We start from the raw sequence: 22,922 nt of genomic DNA, 5'->3' as shown, positions 1-22,922 counted from the left end.
TACTATTAGTGAATTGGAGATGCTGATTAACAGCAAGCTTTCGACACTCAACAAGTTAAGCCATTGTGTTGGCATAATTAGGGAACTGATTCTTTCACAGTTCACTCAAGCGAAGAAAAGAACTAGAAAATTTAAGACCTACTTTTAAAGGGAGATTTTTCCCCCCAAAGTAACCCCTCTGATAGCTATTGTAACAAAATACTTGCAATTCTCCTGCACTTCCTAAGACAACACTTTCATGCACAGAATATAGTTTTTGGACTGAGCATCTATCTGCCTTTTTATTCACTTCAGTCATATGTGCAAATCTGTACTGACATATGCAAATGAAAATGCTGAGTGCTCAATCACTGCACCTACTTTATAAATATGTCCCACCAAGTTTTCTAAAAATAATTTTGCAAATTCAGAATTTCAGAATAATTTCTGCAAATTATTCCCAAGAGATATTACTGTGACTATATGGAAGAAAGACAAATGCCAGAATGAATAATTCACTTGAAACTTAATCTTGTATATGCTTGTGCCAGATTATTTAACTTTCATGAGGAAAATGTTAGTAGGCAAAAAGATATTGATTCTGAGAAATTCCTGGGTTCCTGGAACCTCTGGGAACCAGTTTAACTCCCTGCCTGTCATTACTGGTTATTAATGAGGAAGGCTTCTCTGGGCTTGTTATGCTGTTAATTGGGGGTGTCCAAGTGGAATGGTAGTCAGCAGTCCACAATTTATTTTTCCAGCTGTCTAATGAGTGCAGCAGATTTGAAAATTGGTGTTAGTCTCTTGCTTTGGGCCCTCACTACAAGCTTTACAAAATTTGTCCAAAGCAATCATAGCACAACTAGGCACCTGCAGCACATAATTTATTTAGTGAGACATCCCTATGTCTGTATGCTGTAAACAGTGGATGAAAACCATTTTGGTTTTACTGTAAACTTCTGTAAACAAAGAACTTGTACACTGCTTTCTATAAAGAGATGTTTTCTCTGGGCAGTTTTTGGTATGCAAATGTTGATTGTCAGGCTTTGTTACTTTAGCTACATAGACAATTTAATGCAGTTTTAAGTTTTATATGACTGTGAAAATTGCCTCACAAAATTTACTAAAGCTTTAGCACAGAAATCATCTGCTCTTCAGTAGCTTCACTCTAATTATACTAGTAGAAAAAAGAAGAGAAAACACACAAGCCTAGCTCATGAAACAATTGGGTGAACAGGAAAAAAACCACCAGAGTAAAAGGTCATTACAGGATATAGAGGTTGATTTTCTAAGGAGAGATAACTGTTGTTTGAGCTGAACAACAACAAAAAAAAGTTACATGCAATTGCTGAGCTGCTGCAAAAATTTATTTCAACCATGCAGCTCAAAGAGAAAATATTCAAATACATCCTGAAAACTTCAAGCTGATCTCAGCACAATTTCTGCAATACTCCTCAGGTTCTCATAAGAATTGGGCTGACTGTGGAAATGTTCTGGGAAAACCCGACCCTCTGTCCAGGAGGTTTCACACATTATTTATTAGCTGCTGGACTTTGCTGTATGCAGAAGAGCATGTAGGCATTGCTGGTGGTCAAACCAGGCTGCTCCAGCTTCCTGGCCATGAGGAATGGCCAAGGCTGGAGCATGTATTTGAACTCCCTACACCTCTGCTCTGCTTAAAGGAAAAGTTATTCTAGTTTCTTTTGCTGTATTTCTTGGTGAGGTGGTTGATTTTTCCTTTGTTCTTCCTTCACTGTCTTCAGTCCTCTTACCTATGGGGTTTTTTAATGTTTATCCTCTCGCTGGATGGTCCTGTCACTCAGCCTCCAAGGAAAAGTATTGATGCATTTGAAGCTGAAGCAGCTGCCCAGGCAGGAGCTACAGAGGACTGTTCATGTTTTTTTGGTACTGTGGCGAAAGGCTCCTACTTTACATCTTGTTTTGAGAAATAGTCATACTTTGTGGTTTTACTGGGTGGAGATTTTTATTAGTGATTTCTCCTCCAACCTACCACTGGGAAATACCCCCTGAAAACACTGCAAGACTACTGGCAAAGCAGGAAGAAAGTTTTACTAAATTTTCTAATATTTTAATAATTTGAAATTGTTGTCACAGCTGCCTCCATCTGAGTTCTGAGGAAGGTAAGTTATCTCAAGCAAGGTAACTCTAATGGGGACCTTACCTGACTGATGGGTAAGGTCAGAAATGGGGTTGAAATGGGATCCTTGACTAAGGGAGGGTGGGGGAACCCCATAGGATATAGCAGGGACAGGGGCTCAGCATTTTGTAACTGACACTTTTCTGCACCTTTGGCTTTCATTTCTGCTGAGAGTCACTTTGCTGACACCCACCTTCATCTGAGCTGAGCTGCTGCTGAAAGGGACCAGGCTTTCCCACTTGTACTCACTCAGAGTTGCTAAAGCACATACTAGTGAGTTATTGTCTGTATATCCCCTTGCAAACATAACACAAACATGGCAGGGTCTGTCTTCTGTCTTGATGCACACACAGCTGTTTTGCAAAGGGGGTGGGATGTCCTCTTGAGTATGGGGACTGAGTAAAATAACTTCACCATGAAGAGTCATGCCTGCTTCCAGACTTAGTCAAAGTAGGGATCTAAACAGTTGCCTTACATTTTAGTTATTTTGGGGTTTTATCTATGTGGTCTTGGTGATAAGCTTCCAAACAGGTTTCACCCAAAGTCAGGGTCTATGGAATGACTTGAAATAGAGGCATTTCTTAGCAGTGGCATGACCTTGTCTCTTGAGTGACTCAGCCATAGCAGACTTTCATCTGCAGTGCACTGAGGACCTTCCCTGAGGCTCTGGTTTAAGTCATCTCCTGAGGCACACCTCCTAAAAACACAGACTTGGTCAGGAGTACCTGGCCCTCATCCAGCTCTTCTGCACCCTGGCATCAGTGACTTACTGATAGTTACTGAGGATATCAGTCAATTTAGCCATGCCTGGTACTTAGAGAAACTCTTCAATGTCAGTTCCTTCATTCTTGATCCATTTTGTTTCTTGCTCCTATAAAACTAGGGTTGTTTTTTTTTTCTTTTCACTATGAACTGCCTTTATTTAAGACTATCTTGGGCTTTGATGTACTACACCTTCACTGTACCATCAAAAGGGTTTTGTAGGGAAGTCTAAATCATCACTTTTCACAGTCATTTGGCTTTACTGACTTGAAGGGTTCAGATGAGCCCTAGGGATTTCTCAGTGCCATCCCTCTTCCTCTGGGGAATACTGACAGTTATTCTGCAAGCAAGCCAAATAGATCTGTTTGCTTAAATGTTTTGTCTGGGATCTAAGATGCTCTGTGTCTATTTACTTTGTTAACTTACCTTTATCCTGTGGGAGTCCTAAAAAATTGAGTTTCTCTTTAAAGGGCTCCTGCAAAAACAATTAAAGTAATTAAAATTATCTCTGTTTGTGTTAAGAGACCTGTTTTCCTTCCCTCCATGGCCCAAATAAGAGCTTCCTGTGATCTGAGTTCCAGCCAGGCATGTTGTAGGATGGAATTTTACTCTCTCAATGACAATTCCTTCTGTCCAACAACATGCTCTAGTAAAAATTTAATGTCTTTTCTGACTTAATTAGTGATGCTTCCAAATGTCTCCTGATGAAAGTAAAACTGGTGTCAAGACCGAAGTTGTGGTTTTGCTGAATGCTGTCTCAATTTCTGCTGCCATTGAATGGGAAGACTGTCAATAAATTGAAAATAACTTGATGTGCTTAGTAATTATAGTGACAAATCTCAAATTTTCAAAGGATAGAGATTTGTCAGTCATCAGTACCCTCAGCAGTCAGTAGGTAAGTAAGCATCTTCTCAGCTGCAAAAATACATAGGTTTTCACTATAATCCAAAGTTGTGGTTTTGCTGAATGCTGTCTCAATTTCTGCTGCCATTGAATGGGAAGACTGTCAATAAATTGAAAATAACTTGATGTGCTTAGTAATTATAGTGACAAATCTCAAATTTTCAAAGGATAGAGATTTGTCAGTCATCAGTACCCTCAGCAGTCAGTAGGTAAGTAAGCATCTTCTCAGCTGCAAAAATACATAGGTTTTCACTATAATCCAAAACACCTTGAACAGCATTTATTGGAAATGAAAATCAGAAAAGAATTGTAAAATTAAAAATATGTTTATCTTTTTCATTTTGGGAAATAAAAAAACAATCAAAATGAAAGTGCACCTGGCTAATATTTCAATCCCAAGTAATTTCCAAACAAACTGAACTGGTATCTTTCTGTTATAATTTTAAGATGCATAATTTTGAAGTCCGGGAATCAAAAAGGACTCATTTTCTCCGTGTCTCTTTGAACAATAAAAGTTTTATAACAAACTAAACCAAATTACTTAAAACCAGAAAGGGTATTTCCTGTCTACACCTCACAGTTCTCCTGCTTTTATTAACTCTGTCTGCTCTTTTCCCTTTCTGTGTCAGCCTGCATCAGTCCAGAAGGAACATCTTTGGAAGGATGTGCTTCTGGATCCAAAGTCTGGATGTGGCTACAAGAATCATAATCTTAATAACAGGAAATGGCTAAAGTTTCATTTTGATAGAGTGGTGTACTCATCTGTGTTACCTACTGACAGAAATGTAATTTATTATGTGTCTCTGATATAAAAAGATGTATTTTGTAGTTGAAACACAATAAAATTCAATCAGTTACAGATCTCCCTTTAGCTTTTACACAGATAGGATTATTCCTGTTGGTCTCACATTACTATCACAGAGACTTTATAATATGAACATGAGAAAAATAGTTTCAGTAGGTCTTGTAACAAACATTAATTAAACAAGAGCACACAACACTCTCAAATCTCCAGGCTATTTTAGATGCAAAGAACTGTTCGCAGATTTTCTTGATGAAAATATTTAGGATCTTGTTAAATCTGGGGAAAATTTTCTCACCTACACTCTCCTGCCTTACTGACAGCTTTTTTTTTTTTTTTTCCTCCCCCAGTCACACCACAAACTCTAGAAATCACAGTGCAGCTGGGGACCTCTCTGCAGCTCTGATTGGAGTGCTGCTGATACACTCTGAGCTTCTGCAGTCCTTGAACTTCTGTTGGCCAACCCTGCTGCCTTTCCAGCCATCCTGGACAAACTTAACATGGTTAGTTGGACATTCTCAGACCAATTGCAGGAGCCCTGCTGATCAGCATATTCACTGCAAATTTGACATGCTTGAAAGATGCTGAGACTTTGGAACTAATCTTTTTGGCTGTGTCTTTTTGGCTGCTGATGTTGGCTGGGCTGTGTATAGACATGGGCCTCTTACACCTGGCATGTGCAAAGCTGTCAGTGCCCTTGTTGCAACAAAAAAAGAGAAAGAACATGGCTATGGATGTCCCTTTGGCAATGATAATAATGACTGAAAATAAAAGGTGAGAGTAGCTGGGCTCACTGACTCTTTCCCCAGCACCTGGGATTCTGGAAGGGCAAAGTCTGGCACTGCAGACAATGAGCTCATCACATAAAATGATGTTTTCTTGCTGCTTCAAGGTGAACTGGAGAGCATCTGGGAGGCTTAGCTGTTGACATTGGCACATTTTCCTGTGATTTTCTGTTTTGAGGAGTCTGGAAAGTCAGTCTCTCCTCAAATATTAGATGTCTCAGACACACTTGATTATTTTTTTGGGGTTTTGCACAATCAAAACTGCAAGATTTACAGATCAATCAGGTAACAGGATCGTGGCCACTTGACTTTGAAGCAGAGCACTAAAAATGCAGTCATTTTTATGCAAGCAACTGGAAAAGTGCTCACAATTTTCAACATTATAGACTGCTGTTCTGGTTTATTTCTTCAGAAAAGTATTATGACATATACAAGCAAGTCCTTAATTTCTCAGCACAGCCTTATCACACTGAATGGTCTGAAAAACATTGCCTTTGTTTTAGTAAAAGTCACTACAGAAATTGCTGTTATTAAAAAACCTCTAACACAACAAAGCTGGATGCTCAAACATCAATTCATTGAAAACTTACAACGAAGAACTAATGATTTATTTAATCAACTCATCTTTTCTTTAGATGTACTTAAAATCAGAAGACTACACATGCTCACATAGCATAGCAAATTGGGGTAACCTTCCTGTTCCAAACTGGGTCATTTATCACCTGACTAATTTCTGAAATCTTGGTAGAGGAAAATGACACGAAACCTTACCAAAAGGAAACAATATCACAGATACACCTATTCCTAGGACATCTTTCTTCTGACATGAGCCTGTGCCTCAGCAGCTGCAGGTGACATACCACCACCCTGCAATGGTACGAGCTCACTGCTTTTACAGCTGGTGCAGGCTGCTTGTTATTGGGATTTTGTACCTGAGGCAAGTCTGACTTGGCCATGAAGCTTGTAAGTCCACAGAGGGGTTTAAGGGTGTTATGTTTAAGATAATGACTAAATTAAAATCCACTGCTCAATTTGAAAAATCCCCTGTGCCAGCAGGATTCTAATTTGTTCAGGCACTTTGGCAGAAAACATCTGCTGGAAGTTGCTGGCATGATTGAAGGAGGGTATCAGAGCAGACTGAAAAATGTCACCTGCTACAGCAGGGTGGTCTTTTTCATATTTAAAAATACATGAATATGCCAGTGCCTCTCATTGCTATTCTGATATGTCCCTATATTTAAGTGAGTTTCAGCTATGAAATGCCAATGATGACAACGATTTTCTGGTTATTTAAGTGCCAAAGGCTTTGCAGTGATATTGCAGGCACCTGAGTCTGGAATATCACTAATATTTCTAATTGAGACCTGAGCATGGTCTCAATGTTTGCCTGATTCTCTTTGTCCTCAGTGCTATGTAATATGCAAATGGTTTCATTCTGCACAAGGTTGAGCCCTCTCACCTCTCCGTTTCTGCTGAAAGTGAAACATGGTCCTGCCATGCCAGAAGAATTTAAATTATATTCTATTGTATTGAGCTTATATTAATCTACTTTAGTTTTATTTTAAGTGCAGTGGTGTAGTCATGCAGCTATACAGTCTTATAAAAAAATTAAAGTAGGCTCCATTTAAGAGAATAAAAGCTTGGAATGCTGGCTTTGTTAATTAATTAAAGTTCATTGCAAGGAATACTTAGGATTTGAATGTCCTAGTCGAAAGTGCAAATTTAAAGAATGGTCAGTGACAGCCCCATAGCAGATAGTGTGTTGTTACAGATAAGGCATGAAGGTAGGATTTAGGCTATGTGAATGCCATTGCCTTTTCTTTTATACTGAATTACTGCATGGCTTGGGACCAATTTGAGCCTCTCAGCATTTGTTTGTGTTGATCCTGACTGGGAATACTACTGTAATGAGTGTAATACACACAATACATAGCTCTTTGCAAGAATTGAAAACACTATTATCATTAAAAGAACACAACACAAATATCCAGGTTTCAGAGTAAATTGGAAATTCAGTGCTCCTCTAGCCACACCATCTGCTCAGGCCTACAGGCAGAGCAGGCTGGTGTAGTATCTAGAGATAAAACAATTTGTAGCACAGGGGAATAAAAGCATTCTGCAGTGGACATATTAAGCTGCTTTTTTTCACATTCTAATCTGTTAATCATGCACAGGGCTTAAGTTTAGCTCAAGGCAGACCAGAGCTTGAATGATTTAATTTTGTGCTATTTATTGAACTGGATTTAATTTGAAGATATGTTGTTACCCACTACTCAGCAGTTCTTAAAAAAATGCATGTCCATAATGAGATTTCTGCCATGAATCAGGGATTGTGTTTAAAATGGGTCACAGGGCTGGTCTTTCCAGGCTCCTGCAACAGCAGCTGCACTTCCAACAGTCATATGCAGGTTAACCTCTGCAGGATTCACTTGAGGGGCAGATCTGGGGGCACCCCTTTTAAAGCAGTACCTTCCACCCTTGTTTTTTTTTCATTTTTCATTTGCTTAAAGCAGCTGCAGCCAGCAGAGAAAGCAGAGAATAAACATTAAAAGAGAGAGTCATGTTTGGAGGTGAGGACATGGATAGTAAATCTGAACTAGGCCACTGAAGATGGAAGCTCTGCCAGCCAGGAGAGAGTCCACAGAATTCCTGATGGGAAGGGGAAAGTCCCCAGTTTCAGAAAGTGCAAGAGATGCTGAGAATCCATAAATGTGGTCTAGCATTTGTAATGCTTTTTTGGCCTAGTGTTTGTAACTGCTTATGACATCACAGCAAATCTGAGAGGGAAAGAAACAATCAAACATGTAAATATGCCTTGGGATGAGATTAAAAAACACCAAAATAATGGAGACTATTAAAGTGTGTTGAAAAGCAGTATCTATGAATTTAAAAAATTTTGCTTTTCTAGTTTCTGGAGGGCTGTGGGCTCCTCCTGTGATGTTTTTACTAGAAAAGCATTACTTGATTATTTTTTCCCCTTGTCTATTTATGTGAGCAACTTTAGAGTTGAATGCATCAAATACCAGAAAATTCACTGGCCAGGCCTGGAGATGCTGCACTTGTTCAGGGTAGAGTCAGATAGACTGGAGGCATTGCAAGATCTGGGACAAAGTGATTTCAAACTGATTGGTGTCCACACCACGTCCTTGCTGATGTAGTGCACAGGAGTCCATGGTTTTTAAGATTTATTCCTAGTTTGCATCAGTCATGCTGTGACATCTGCTCATCTCATCCATGGGACTTGGAGGTGCTGAGCAGCAGCAAAGCCTGTCTGCTCCTTCAGGACAGTGATTGTAGGCAGTTGTGAGCATGGCACGTTCCTTTGGCTAGGAACATGGGGAAACACTTCTGTAAGGAACTAAAAAACTAAGCAGCATTATAATAAAATATTAAATATGCCTGGTAGATAATCTACTTCCTTGCCACATAAGGCAGTTTGCTTCATTTAGCACAGTAAAAGATACAGGTATTACCTTTCATGATTACCTAATTTCAAATTGGATAGCGAAGTGAGGAATCAGATCCCTCATGAACTAACTGTATCAGCAAAGTAATAAAGAGAGTGAATATAAAATTGCCAATGGCAACCTAATGCATTCCTTTTTCTCTCTCTATCTGACTGTGTTTTGGAGTCAGAAAAGGAATAGTTTCAACAGTCACCAAAAATTCTGACATTTTGTTTTTCTTTCTTCTCCTTCTCTTCTTAATTTTCTCTTTATCATGATCCTGGCTTGCTTAAGAAAATTTATTTGTCTAGTAAATGTATATTTTTGATATTGTCACTGTACACCCAAGTATTTTCCTTGGATTTACCCATAAAATCCTCAAGACTGAAAGAGCTGAAAAGAGAAAGGGCACATAAAGTAATATAAACCTTTTCTTCTGAGCAGGCATTTGTCCAATACAGCTGCCATGGAAGTCCACCTGTCCAAGCTACCTTTTAACACTCAGCAGTGTTTTGGGCAAGTGAAAAAGGCTACATCTCCTAGTTGTTTTGGTTTTCAGGTTTTTTGTTGTTGTTTTTGGGTGAGGTTTTTTTTTTTTTTTAGTTTATTTTTGAGGTCTTTTGGGGGGTTATTTTTTGTGGGTGTTTTTTTTTGGAGAGGGGTTGGTTTTTTGGGTTTTTGATTTTTTGGTTTTGGTTGTAGTTTTTTTGGCTTCTTTTTTTTTTTTTTTTTTTTCTTTTTGGTTGTTTGGTGTTTCTTTCCCAAATTCATTAAAAGTATGGAGGAATTTTTAAGGGTTTTTTTTGGGGGGTGGGAATTATGGCCATCACAGGTCACGATGCTCCTGGAGGGCCAAGACTGCATTAAAACACAAATTTAAAGAATACTGAAAACTAAATTCTGTGATGATTACAAAATGTATTACATTTCCTCTGTAATGCAATCAGCCTATGGGCAGTTGGATGCTGTATCTGACAGCAGTTACAGAGGAGCATTTTCTTTTCCTCACACCTCCATATTTCTTCACACCCCACCAGCCCACTTTAATCTCAGGCTCATAAATGGCTTGGAGATGATTATACTTACTCCTCTGAGTTGATCTATTTCCAGAAACTAGTGGCAGAATGAGGCTTTCAGGCAAATAACATGATCTTTTCCTAGTTAGTTGTTTCTTTGGCCATCATAGTCTCCTCAGAAACATACCATTTTTGTTGTTTCCTTTTCCTATGGCAGCTGCATGTTCATTCCCTCCAGCCTGAGGCACTTTATATTCCTCAGTGGCTTGGACATCAGTTCAGCACCTGTTTCTCTGTCCACAAGGGATAAAAACCATTATTTAGTAGCTGGTTAAGTCTCAGAGTATGAAAAAAATTGTATGTTCTGTTCTCAGGAGTCACAGTTTCAGCTGATCTCTTCTTAAAAATGGCTAATGGTACAGAGATTCATATCTTAACAAAATTAAGGCTGTCAGTAACAAGATAGCAGTAAGTCTTCTTTTCCTTATCTGACAATCACTTAATGAGCCTCTGCACATACCCTCTTGTCAAAGTTTGCATTTTTTCACCCAGATTAAATTATGGGATAATATCACTGACCCCTCATGCCCACCCTGCTTTCATTTAAAATGTTGTAAAAGATTGGACTTATAGCTAGTTTGGGTGACCTGAGGGGCAGCTCTAATTTTGGCTGCTCCAATTTTAATTGTTGGCAGTTGGCCTGAACTTCACAGACTTTTTGAGGCTGGAATGGACCTCTGTAAGTCTTCTGGTCCAACACTCAATCTTCTAACTTGTTTTTGTGCATCTCTGTAGGAGACATTTGAGGCTGAGCTGATGACCCTGTCTACCCTCCTCAGTCACTGGAGAGAGTGGCAATCTCAAGGTGCACTTTGTTTGCAGGTTTGAATGGGATGAGTCATGCCCAGAAACATCTGTTGCTCTCAGATGACTGCAGAGAGAGACCAATGCCAAAGCAGAAGTCTGCACTGGGAATGTAGAATTGGAGCAGATTTATCCTCTCTCATCTTTGTATTTACCTTTTAAAGTCTCCTGACACGGCTTTATGAACCCTTTGTGTTCAGCTTACTGCTGAGCTAGAAAATTTCACCCATGAAGACAAGATTGAATCTGCATTGCCCTGTCTGAACTAGTTCACATTTTATAAATGTTTTGAAATTCCAGCTAAGTGATGATGGCAGACTTTGGTCATGCATCTTCAGATCTGGTGCTTTTTCACTAGGAGTCCTTAGAGAAATCAAAAAGGCTTCTGTGTATTGCCTATATACGTCAGAGAGGACAAATACAGTCCAAGAAATCTCTTGGTGGGCAAAGTGGAAATGGGGTAGGATTACACTTTAGCTATGTCCACTCCTACTTACACTCAGGCATACCTTCAGTAATTTACTTGCCTCTTTCAGCCAAGTCATTTTTTTCTGACTCATGAAAGACAGAGTCCAGTGCTTCTTCCTTTTTCACCACCCTTTAAATAAGAGCAATCTGTTTCTATTTGTATTACCTTGAAATAGCTTAATTTGCTAAATACACTGAGCAATATCCCCATCCCAGATGTAGCTTGTGCACTTAACCCAAGTAATTGCTTTCTGGCAGCCTTCTCTGAGAATCTGGTCTCTCTTTGCCAAAGAGAGAGCGTATTTCCTGCTCTCTCTTTCCTGCATGGGAAGAAGTTTCCAGTATTTTAAACTAAAAGTGTCCTATGGGGTTCATACCCTTATACTGAAGGAAGCAAGATCCTCTTCCTGCCCCCAGGCTCTTTCTGACTCCCACCTACATACAGATCAGATTCAAAATATGAGAGGTGCATGTTCCAGCCTGTGCAATGTGAGCTGGACTAGAGCTGATTTATGCTGGAAACCCACTTTCAGCTAAGCAAGGTGCTCCTCAGCCTCTCCTCAGGGTGCTTTTTCCACCCTGTTCTGTTGTTGTAGTATCAACTCCATAGTGTTTTGTACGCAAGAATTCAATTTCTGCATTTGTTTAAATGACCAGCTTGAGCTTGTGTGATAAGAACTTCTTCCCAGTACCTGAATATCTGCCTGCCCTCAGGTATCAGATCATCATATTTCACAGTGCTGAGCTTCCTTACCTTAGTTCTAGGATTGTTAGAAGTTGAGAAGCCCCAATTTATTGCCATCTGCTTCTTGGTCGACAACTTCATTGCACTGTTGACTGATTTTCTTGTTTTCTTGCTCTCTTTGTCATAGTTTTTCTATTTCCATTTAGTTCCCTCTTTTTTTTTTTTTTTTTTTTTTTTTTTTTTTTTTTTTTTACATTGGCATATCATGTTTTATCTAGCCAGGATTAAGCTGGCTTCTTGCCTAGTTTGACTTGCTTGGAGGGCATCACTTCTTTCATAGCTTCTCCTTGCACGACTTCCTTCCAGAAGGTAGCAGGAGAATCTAATTTAAGCATGTGTGGCTTAATGCCTAGGTGCAATCTAGTGGATATTTGTTATATTGCTCTCCTTTGAAGTCAAGCCACCTGAACTATTGCCAGCTTCTGCTGAAAGTATTTACCAAGCCAGGTGACAGCTGCCAGATGACCGGATGAAAAGCAAAATAAATTAAGAAACTAGAAAGTAGGTACAGACAACAAACAAACAGAGCAACCACAAACTTTACTGGCTATCTGTGTTTAAGGAGATTCCCAGGGTCCTCTCCTAGTTTTGTTCAGCCAGGAGCTGCCAGGACACGTCTGCAGCTGGCTGGAGTCAGGAGCTGATTCCCTTGACAAGCTGTGTGCTCTGGCATTATCCCCTGAGGTACAACCTGCTGTTTACAGCAAAGCTTTTCCAATGAATTTCTTTGGCACACTGGTGATTCAGCCAAATATAAACACTCTTCTGGAGACATCCTGTATCCCACGGTCATGACACTTCAGTTCTAAACACAGCCCTAATTTATGACTGCCCAATTTGTGAAACACTGTCTCAGATAGCATTAGCCTGTGATCTGCCACTGTGCTTTGCAGAGTCCAGGCTGGCCACCTGGCCTGCCCTCTGTTGGTATCAGCTTACCAATAGATAGGTCAATTACCTTGTGCAAATGTCTCCCTTTTGATAAAGAGGCTAAACAGGACCTGAATTTATGAGAATCGAAGCACATAAATTTTCTATATTGCAGGCCTCAACAGCTACTTATTTTATGGCTGTTTCAATGAGAACAAGAAACATAGCTCGTAACTAGCTTTAGACAGTGAGTAATTACCATAAATTGGGGATTATTACCACTAGAGCTTGCAGGGTCCCTTTTTTGCTAACAGAAAGATGACAAGTTCTAAGGGGCTTGTGAATTTGAAAGTGATAAAATGAGGTGTTCTTCCTTTAAAGGATTAGAGTTCCATCTTAGTGTTATAAAGAACAACTAAGTCCAATTAAATTACTCAGGTGTGCCAGCCTCAGAAAGGAATCCATGCATATATAACCAGGCAGGGCAGGAATGGCTTGTCTTCAGACAAGTTAAGTCCCTGTGAGACCTACAGGAGTAACAGTTGCTAAAGTATACCTGATCATAAGAACAACCTACAATATACTCAGGAACCTGCAACCCTTTTACAGCTTTTCTCTATTTGTGGCAGTGAAAAAAGTGTTTCAAAATTGTTAGGACACATCACAGCAAATTATGGCAATTCCAGACAGATTAAAATCTTTCTCTGAACCTTGCAGAACTAAGCATTTGCTCCCCAAAAGCCCTTAAGTCTCAGAACTGCTCCACCCATAAGCATACTAAGAGTATGAGGATTTTTATTATATAAAAATAATCACAGCTAGGAACTTGCACAAAAAATAGCAGAAAAAAATAGAAAACAACTTGACAGAAGCTCATCCATATCCAACTCCCTTTCTGTGTTTTCCAGATGGCATCCATATTATCACTTGTTATGGAAGTCATATTGATGATGTCCTAAATCTGTCTTTCAATTGTCTTGCTGTGCTTGATGCTGATGTGGGCTTGTCCTAGTTAGAATTCTTAATATTGTAAGAAGAATCTTCTCTGAGGATTTGCTAGGATCATTGACTTTGGAATAAATGAGTCTTTCTTAATAGATACCCTAGTGGTTTTCTGTCCCCTCACTAAAAAGGTATGAAGTCTGCACTGAAAGCATTTATTTCTGAGAGAGACATTCTTAATTTATGAAAGTAATTTGTTGCTTAGACATTCATTGCTCATTGCCTATATAGATAAGTGAAACTATTTTTTTTCTTGCTGTTCCTGTAATACCATGCAATCAGGTGTTTTGGAATGCATCTAGCAATATATCTTGATTTCTTTTCTTGAAGTACAATTTTTTTTTCCACATATTTTCAACAGATCAGGGCATTCATCATTCATAATAATTAAGATAATCCACAGGAATCCACCTGCTCACTACAGTCACCCTCTTCATGGCTAGTAGGGCAGAAACAATACTGCAGTTAGGGTGAGATGCTTCACACTTCTGATTCTGGAAGAGTTAGCACTGGCAGGTGCCATGCTCTGAGTATGGCCTGTGCCCAAGCCAGAAAGGCTTACCAGCACCTCAAGTGCCACACAGAGCTCACTACCTTAGTCCATATGGAGGCAGACCATAAGTGGAAGGGATCATGGAATCATGCATGCCATGTCTCTGAAGAAACACTTCAGTGTTGTATTTCTGGGCTCCTTACAGCACTGTGCTCCCCAGTGCTGCTGGAGGGTGGTCTAGACACATCTGGGTGAGTTATATGTAGGAATCCATTTGAACCTGATGGGTTCCTGTCATTCACTTGGGTTCAGAGTCATGGGAAAGTGTCTGTGTTGTCCCTGGACTTTGATTCCCAGAGCAGGGTAGCAACATTCCTGTGTGGTACCAACCCCTGTACCAACCCTGTACATCCCCTGTACCAACCCCTGTGCATCCCCCATCTGCAGAACTCTTCTGTGTCAGACCAGGAGAAAGTGGCAAGCAGACAATGGACCTTGCAGCCACCCCCAGTGGCCTGCTTAGCTGCTCTGTACAGAGCTCAGGACAATTTTTAGAAACTGCTTATCTTCACTTGTTTTGCTTTTATGAAGCTCGCTTCAGTCTTCTTTCTTCTGCTGCTTCCTGTTAAGCTGCTTCGCTCTTGCTGTTATTTTCCCAGTTTTATCAGTAGTTCTCTCATGTTTTTACATATTTTCATTTTCACAGCTGCTGGTATGAAACTGAAGCAGCTCTTCAGATGCTGAAACACTGAATGTTTCTGTCTTTTATGCTGAAACATTGAGTGTTTCTTTTACTGGTGGGCTACTGAAGAGGTGTCTATTGGCCCTCTATTTCAGTGAGTTTCCACTGACATGCCAGTGTTATGACTATGTTTGGCAACTAATGGGGCATGTGCATTTGCCAGCAATAGTTAGATTTTCTTAGTGTCTTTTTGCGGCACACTCTGGAGAGTTTCAAGGCATCTTATGTATCTGGAAGGAGAGCTCCATGAACCAACAGTGTATTCACACAGCAACACCTCACTTAATCGTTCACCAGTTGGACTAGACTCAGAACCAGTCCAAACGTGCCCAAGATTTTAACATCATTATTTTGTATTAGAATTGCTACCTAGGCACTATATGTCATCCCCAAAGACCTCAAGGAACACATGCTGTAGCAAGCTATAACAAGAAACTTCACCTTTACTATTTTTAGAATAGGTTTTCATTACTGTATGTTTGCTTTTTGTTTTTCTGGTGTAGAAACTCTAGTAGTTCTTACACTGAGTGATTTTCTCTGTGTCAATTTTTCTGTTTTCAACAGCACTGAGGCAGCCCTGCCAGATTTCTGTCACAAAAATTTTGGAAGTTGATGACAGTGATTTTTGATGTACAATTTGCTCAAACTGGGCCACCTGCTAACAGTAATTTAAAGGATATTAAAATTTCTCTATTTTACCTGAAATTTTGCCAGTTTCTCTCATTAATTTCACATAATTCAATTTTTGTTACTGATGTGATCTACATGACATTTTAGGGCCTTGTTTTCTTCTGTATTTTGCAAGAGGTCATTGCATTCTCCACATTAAGCTGACCTCTTGCTGAGGCCAGCTTGGCTCCCAATAGCTTTTTCCTCAGTGTTTTTTGCAATGGGACATCCTTTAAGCATAGAGGGGCTTGGGTACAGATGAAAATATAATCCTCTCTAGCCACAGAGCTACCTGAGGTTTATCTCTTGGGAATGATATACTAAAAACCAGTATTTACATTTCCCAAATCCTCCCTCATTGATTGTGGCTGTTTTGGGAATGCTGTAAGAGGTCATGGTAGGCAAATTCTGGTCTCATAACTCTAGCCTTATAACTCTCATGGGAAAATGTTTAAGTAACTGGATAAACATTCCTCCCCTGCTGCTCCCCAAACTATATACTTTATATACTTTACACTCAGTCATAGACCAGCTGGACTGTGCTGGGTTTAGCTGGGACAGAGTTAATTTGTTTCAGAGCAGCCAGTTTAGGGCTGTGTTTTGGAATTGTACAGGAAACAGTGCTGATTACACAGGGATGTTTTCCTTATCTCTGAGCAGCACTTACCCAGAGCCAAGGCCTTTCCTGCCTCCCATCCCACCCCACCAGCGAGGAGCATGAGGGTGCAAAAGGAGGCCCAGCTTTCCTGGAGATGGCAGGACACCTGCCTGAGGATGGAAAGCAGTGAATTAATTCTTTCTATTACTTTGCTTGTGTGTGTGGCTTTTGCTTTCCCTAATAAGCTCTGTTCATCTCAACCCACGCGTTTTCTCACTTTTACACTTCAAATTCTCTCCTCCATCCCACCAGGAGAAAGTGAGCAAGCAGCTAAGCAGGGTTTGGCTGCTGGGTAGAGTTAAACCATGACATAGATGAAGATTCCTAGTTCCCTTATAATCTAGAAAAATGGGCTAATAAAACCTTCACAATTTATAGAGTTTATCCTAATTTAGCATCTCCAGAGGGATGTATTTGCTAAATTCAGCAAAAGGCATAAGCCAGCTGTACTGTAAGGTATAAAACAAATGCTAATTAGCCTGTAAAACTGTAGCCATGATTTAATGCAAATACTGATTTTTCTGTAGTGATGTGCTACCTGCACAAGTTGTGCAACTAAGCTGCATGCAGGAATCAATTTCATCCCAACTCTGGCAAAAGGTTTGGGGGATATATGAGTGTGGGATTTGATGCAGATTATTTGATTTTAAAAGGAAAACTCAGGAAGGATCTTAGTCTTCAGCACATTGTTCTTTGTATCAAAAAGAAAGCTCAGAATTCTGCTTTTTTGAACATACAGAGAATCAGAAAAATTGACAATTGTTGTCACCAAATTCCTTCTCACCAAGCACCCCACAAATATCTCTTCTCAGGGTTGTATGGTTAAGTCTGTTTAGACTGTTCTGAGGTCTGTCTACCTCTTTCATCACCTGGACTATCTCTCATCCTTCCAAATGCCACTAGATCAAAACAGTTCCATTGTAACTCCTGAGAAACTTCTAAGCATCTATAATTTTTCTTCCTTTTTGGCAGAGATATTTACCAGGGGTAGAAAGCTGCCCTAATCTCTGCTGCCAGCACAGATAAAGGAACTTGCAATTTTCTTGCAACTATCTCAACTGAAAAATGAAGGATTCTTCCAATTATTTCAACTTGTTTTCACAGAATCATAAAATATACTGAGCTGGAAGGGACCCACAAGGACCATCAAGTCAAACTCCTGGCCCTGCAAAGAACCATCCCCAACAGTCCCACCATGTGCCTGAGAGTGGGGTTCAAACACTTCTTTGGACTCTGTCAGGCTGCTGCTGTGACCACTGCCTGGAGAGCTGTTCCAGTGCCCAATCGCCCTCCAGGTGAAGAATCTTTCTCTAATATCCAGCCTAAAGCTCCCCTGACACAATTTCAGGTCGTTCCCTTGGGTCCTGTCACTGGGCACTTCTATTAAAGTCATATTAAATTACCAGGTTTCCAACAAGTTAGCCTATTATGTAGCAATTACATCACTTGCTCTGTGTTCATTAGAAATTTTCAGCTCAAGGACAAGCTAAATTAATTTCTTGTACTGCATTTTTTCTTGAGTGTCATCCATTCACTGTTTTATCTATGTCTGCACATCAGTGCAACTGACAAAACCAAGCAACCATACCACTACACAAGTCATAACATTTCTGCAAATAGGAACAGAATAACAACATACTTCCAGAATGATCTGTCATGGGTGGAAACTTAAGGCAGTGCACTTTTAATGAAAGTAAAAATCAAGACAGTTCTAGAAGAGCAATATATTTTTAGTTAGAAAGGGTACAGTGAAAGAAGAAGGCATCTTCTCTTTTTCTGGTGTTTTAAAAGAATAAATCAGTATGGTAAAACTGTCCAGGGGAGCTAAATGGGTAGGGAAAATGAAGAAATCATAATCAGTATGTGGCTGTGACAACCTCCACAATGTGAAACACTTGCTACCATTTGTGGAGGTCAAGCTTGCTTCTCTCAAGGGATTAAAAGAATGGTTCCCCAGCCTAATTTACAAAAAAATAGGTCCCAAGTAAGAAAACCTGGGACCAGGGCAACTCCATTCACCTTTTACAACAATATTAGTGAAGGAAAATGTATTATATCCAATTAAAAAATCAGAGTAAAGCATCATCATTTCAGCAAGAGGTGAAGATCCAGCTTCACTAAGCTACAGCCTGACAGTTGAAGTGTAACTATTCAGTAACACTAGAGATCATAGAATACCTTGAATTGGAAGACACCCATAAGAATCATCAAAATCCAACAGCTGGTCCTGCACAGGACAGCTGCAGGAAGCACACCCTGTATCTGAGGGCATTGTCCAAATGCTTCTTGAACTCTGGCAGATATTTCAATGCTCTAACAATTTGCTGTTCAAGGGGAGACAGTGATAGCTGGGATGTAACAGGAGTTCTGTGTTCTGTGACTGGGTCTTCCATGAAATCAAACACAAGGTATTACAGCTACACCTACTGCCCTGATGGGATGGATCACACAAACCTAAGCTGAACCTTACATCAAATCTTTATCAGTCTTGCACAAAAATGTTTTGGATTTACAATTAATGGTACTTTAAGGCCCTGAAATGTCTATTTAAACATACATCCAACTAACAGGAAGTGCAAACCATTATAAAATGCAGACTTAACATCAGCCTCAGCATTTTTTTTAAATCTGTCCTACATTCAGTTGCAAAACTCCATCAGATGAAGAATTGAGTTTAAGCTAGAGTGCACTTCAAAGATACTGCAGTAGAAAGTTATCAGATGCCCTCCTTCCTGTTAAGGATAAAGATCTGTTGCTTTTCAGACGCAATTTTGCACGATTTTTCTAGTGTATACTGTGAGCTATAGCCTTCTCTAATATTCAGTCGCCTGGATTGATTTTTGCATGACCATTAAAAAGGCAGCTCAGCACATCAGTCTCATATATCCTAAAGATGGGGTTAAAGCCCATCTTTAGGATATATGCATGAAGTATGAAGCAAAGCATGAAGTAAAGCCACAACAGTGCTCTGTAACCTTCTTCCCCAGCTAATTATTAAATGACTGTTTCTATAGATTCATTACACCCCCCATCCTTAAAATCTTACGTACTTCTTTGAACACAGTGTTTTAAATATGCTGTCCATCTGTTCTGTGGAATTCACCCAAAGCTTTGTTGGTAGCAGAGGTGTGAACAGCGATGCATGAAGCATGAACTCCTGAGGCTGGCTTGTTGAACAATCCCCTGGAGCCTGTGTTTCACCTCATGCACTCCTTTACCTGCCTTAGAAGGCTGCTTAGCAAATTGGCTCATCAGTTGGGATTGAAAAGCAGAGGAGATGTTGCCTGCTCAGAGCAGTTTCTCTAAAGGACAAATAGTTCACCAGAAGGTTTGCATTGTAATTCCTGCTCCAATATGTGACTGGACACAGGTGACATTGTGAAATGCCATTACAAAAAGGGACACATCTCCCAAATATAATCTAAACCTATGAGAAAGGAAGATTTTAATTGAAATACTTCTAATTCATAGCAGTGTGATGTGGAAGGACAGTTGGGTGGGAAGAGGCAGTTACCACATGAAAATAAAGGAGTAAAAAAGGAAACTATTAAGCTTCCTAGTATTAAACTTTTCTTAAAAACCCAGTTTAAATTTGCTTCTAGAGCAGGTCTTCATGCCTTCTCCCTGCCCAGTGCTCCCTCTCTGAGCTGAAATTAAATACCAAGCCTGGTAAAACAAAAATAGAAACAAAAATAGAAATGAGGCTTGTGACGAGGGTAAAAAGGAAAAGATTTGCAGTGTTAAAGCCTTTTATGACTGAGGCAGCACAGATGTTATACATTTGCCCCAGCCCTGGTATCCTGTTTTGAAAACCAGCAACAGATTTCTGGTTCACCAGTCACAAAGGGTGTACTTTCATTGCCTGGAGGCTTTCTACTGCCTGGGATTGTGGTTCTTCCCTCACTTCTTGACACCTCCAAAGGAACAGATCAGTGAACTGGTCTGAGTTAAAACCCCAAGCAAAGCAGAAACAAGACTATTTTTAACTTATTCCCTGTTTCGTTTCACCATGCTGCTCCACAGCTGAGGGTGTGGTCTGAGGGGAAATGGACTTGAACAAGACATTTGGGAAGCAGGAAACCTTTCAGACACCACCTATTAAAGTCCATGTTTGATGATACTCAGCTTGTAACAAGGCAGCTGCTAAGACCTGGAATCCTTCTCACTGCAAAAACATCACTATTTCTTTTGTGATGGCGTGCTGAAATAGGTGGCTGCCACACTCCTCTCACCACAAAGGGCACAAGTGACACACATATACTCTTCTGCTGCAAAGCTTGGAACTTCCCCTCTGAACAGTGATTGCAGGGGTAGCACAGGTATGCTTTAATACATAGGAGATAAGTGATAACCACAATCATGTTGTATAAGGAACACTTGAAGTCTTGGTATATAAAAAATTTGTTTAAAAGCCAGTCACAGTATTCCAATTATTAATTACTACTGGACCAACCATTGGAGTGTCTACTGACTGTGCAGACCCTTAGTTAAAATATAGAATAATATATATATAAATTATGACTGATGTTTGGTTTTATATATAAATATATATAAATTATGGCTGATGTTTGGCTACATCAACTAAAGAGTAAAAAAAAAAAAAGACTGCTGGTAATCTAATGTGGACAACACAGACAACATCAAGAGGAGATTGAGGAACACCAGTAAAGTTTTAGAGACTTTTCCTTTGAATGTTCATTAAATTAAGACTTTATAAGAAAGGCCCTGGAGCAGAGACCCTCTGAGCTCATGTCCATGCTAAGCACTCTGCCACTTCCTTGCAGTTCTGCATCTCAACCCCAAGGTAGGTTGTAGTCTACCTAGGTAAAAATGTACTAGTGTTCCTTAATATGCCCTAACTTATAAGAGTTTCTCAGTTATTTTATCTTAATCACTACATTTTTACATAATTCTTCACATTATGTTGGTACATTAAATATATTTTAACTTCATTAATGTAGTAGTGTGTTTGTTAAGTTTATTGTATAGCTCCCCCATTTTGTATTGTCCTCCCCTATGTTTGCAAATGGTTCTGCCCTCCCCAGTTTTCCCGCCATTGGCATAAATTATATAATTCCTCCTCCCCCTTATTCCCTTATTTGTAGACTTTCTCTCCTCCCTGGGCCCAGTCAATCACCCCCCACTCCTCCCAACTTTCCAGAATCTTCTTCTCTCTGGGGGTTGTGGTTGGCTGTGGTCCCGGGGCCCCTCCTTTACTTTATATTTATTGGTTTTCCCTTTATGTCAATTATGTTAAGTTCATCCCTCCACCCTTCCTGATTGGTTCAATGTAAACCCCTCCTTGGTACACCCACCCCCTTTATAACCTTGTTTCACCCCCCCCATTTCTGGGTCTCTCCTTGGGGTTTTTCTTTCGGATCCTTTCCTGGGGCCTCTCCTTGGATGTTATCTTGGATTGTTCATTAAACCAGACTTAACCCCATCGAGAGTCCCGCTGCTTCTTTCCAGTTGCATAGGCGGTGAGACCGGTCCGCAGTGCGAGCACAGCCCGAGGCCCTCAGCCGCCAAGGGGTGCTCGCACTGGATTGCAGCTGGGTGTCGGCCTGCCCTCTGCTAGCCGGACACTGACCATCCCAGGCCAGAGACACCCTCGCCGCACATTAAGGCATTTCTGAGGCCTTCTTCCTACCACTTCTCCTAGCCCACTACTGGCTAGTCCTTTCATTGTGCCAGTATATTTCTTAATGGAGAAGAGGAATAAAAATTTTTGGTGAGGTGGATTACAACCTAATAACTGTTGATTGGATCAAGAGGGACAAAGTCCAAAAGTGAAGGATAGAACAACTGCAGCAATGCAGGGATTGCTAGAGGAATTGAACAATAATGAAATTTCTCACTGATTTGGCTAGTTTATTTCCAGAAGGAATTTCATAGCCAGGCTGTTGACCTTGCAGTCCTCTAAAACAACAAGAACAGACAAAAGTATTTTAGGCTGCTCAGCAAAGGTTTGACATGGAACTGAGACAAACCAGTTTCCCACTGCACTCCTGATGTCCCTGCTCAGGATCTGTGTTCACAACATCCACCAGCAGTGGTTTCTCCAGCTGTGCAAAAGTAGGAATTCATCCAGGGAGGAACACAGAGGTTCTTATTTGGATGAGTAATTGGTGGGGGTACCAGTTGTTGGTTCCTATGGGTCTGGATTGAAGGCACTTGAGACAGTTGTTTCATGTTCGGACTCGGATGTTTATTATTTCTTATCATTTAAACAATCTCACTGCTGTGAGTTCTGCAGCTTTTCATTAGAAGACACAAAATGGCTCACAATCTCGTTACAAGGTCTTTTAAGACTAAAGTATCCAATTAAGAACTGACACATAGATTATTTTCCCTTTTAACCCAATAACTGATCCCAAAGAGCCCCCAGTGGGGACTTTTCTGCCCAACTACAAAATGCCACCCAAACCCATGGAGAAGAAGGAAGAAGAAGCATGAAGAAGAAACCCAGAATGACACCCTGTGCCCTCCATCTTGCTTCCATCCACAACATACTAAAAATCCCAAAACCTAAATTTCTCTCCAAGTGATACACCTACTCC

The sequence above is a fragment of the Melospiza georgiana genome, chromosome 2, assembly GCF_028018845.1.
Source record: "Melospiza georgiana isolate bMelGeo1 chromosome 2, bMelGeo1.pri, whole genome shotgun sequence".
Lineage (NCBI taxonomy): Eukaryota > Metazoa > Chordata > Aves > Passeriformes > Passerellidae > Melospiza > Melospiza georgiana.
This window is presented reverse-complemented; position numbering follows the sequence as displayed.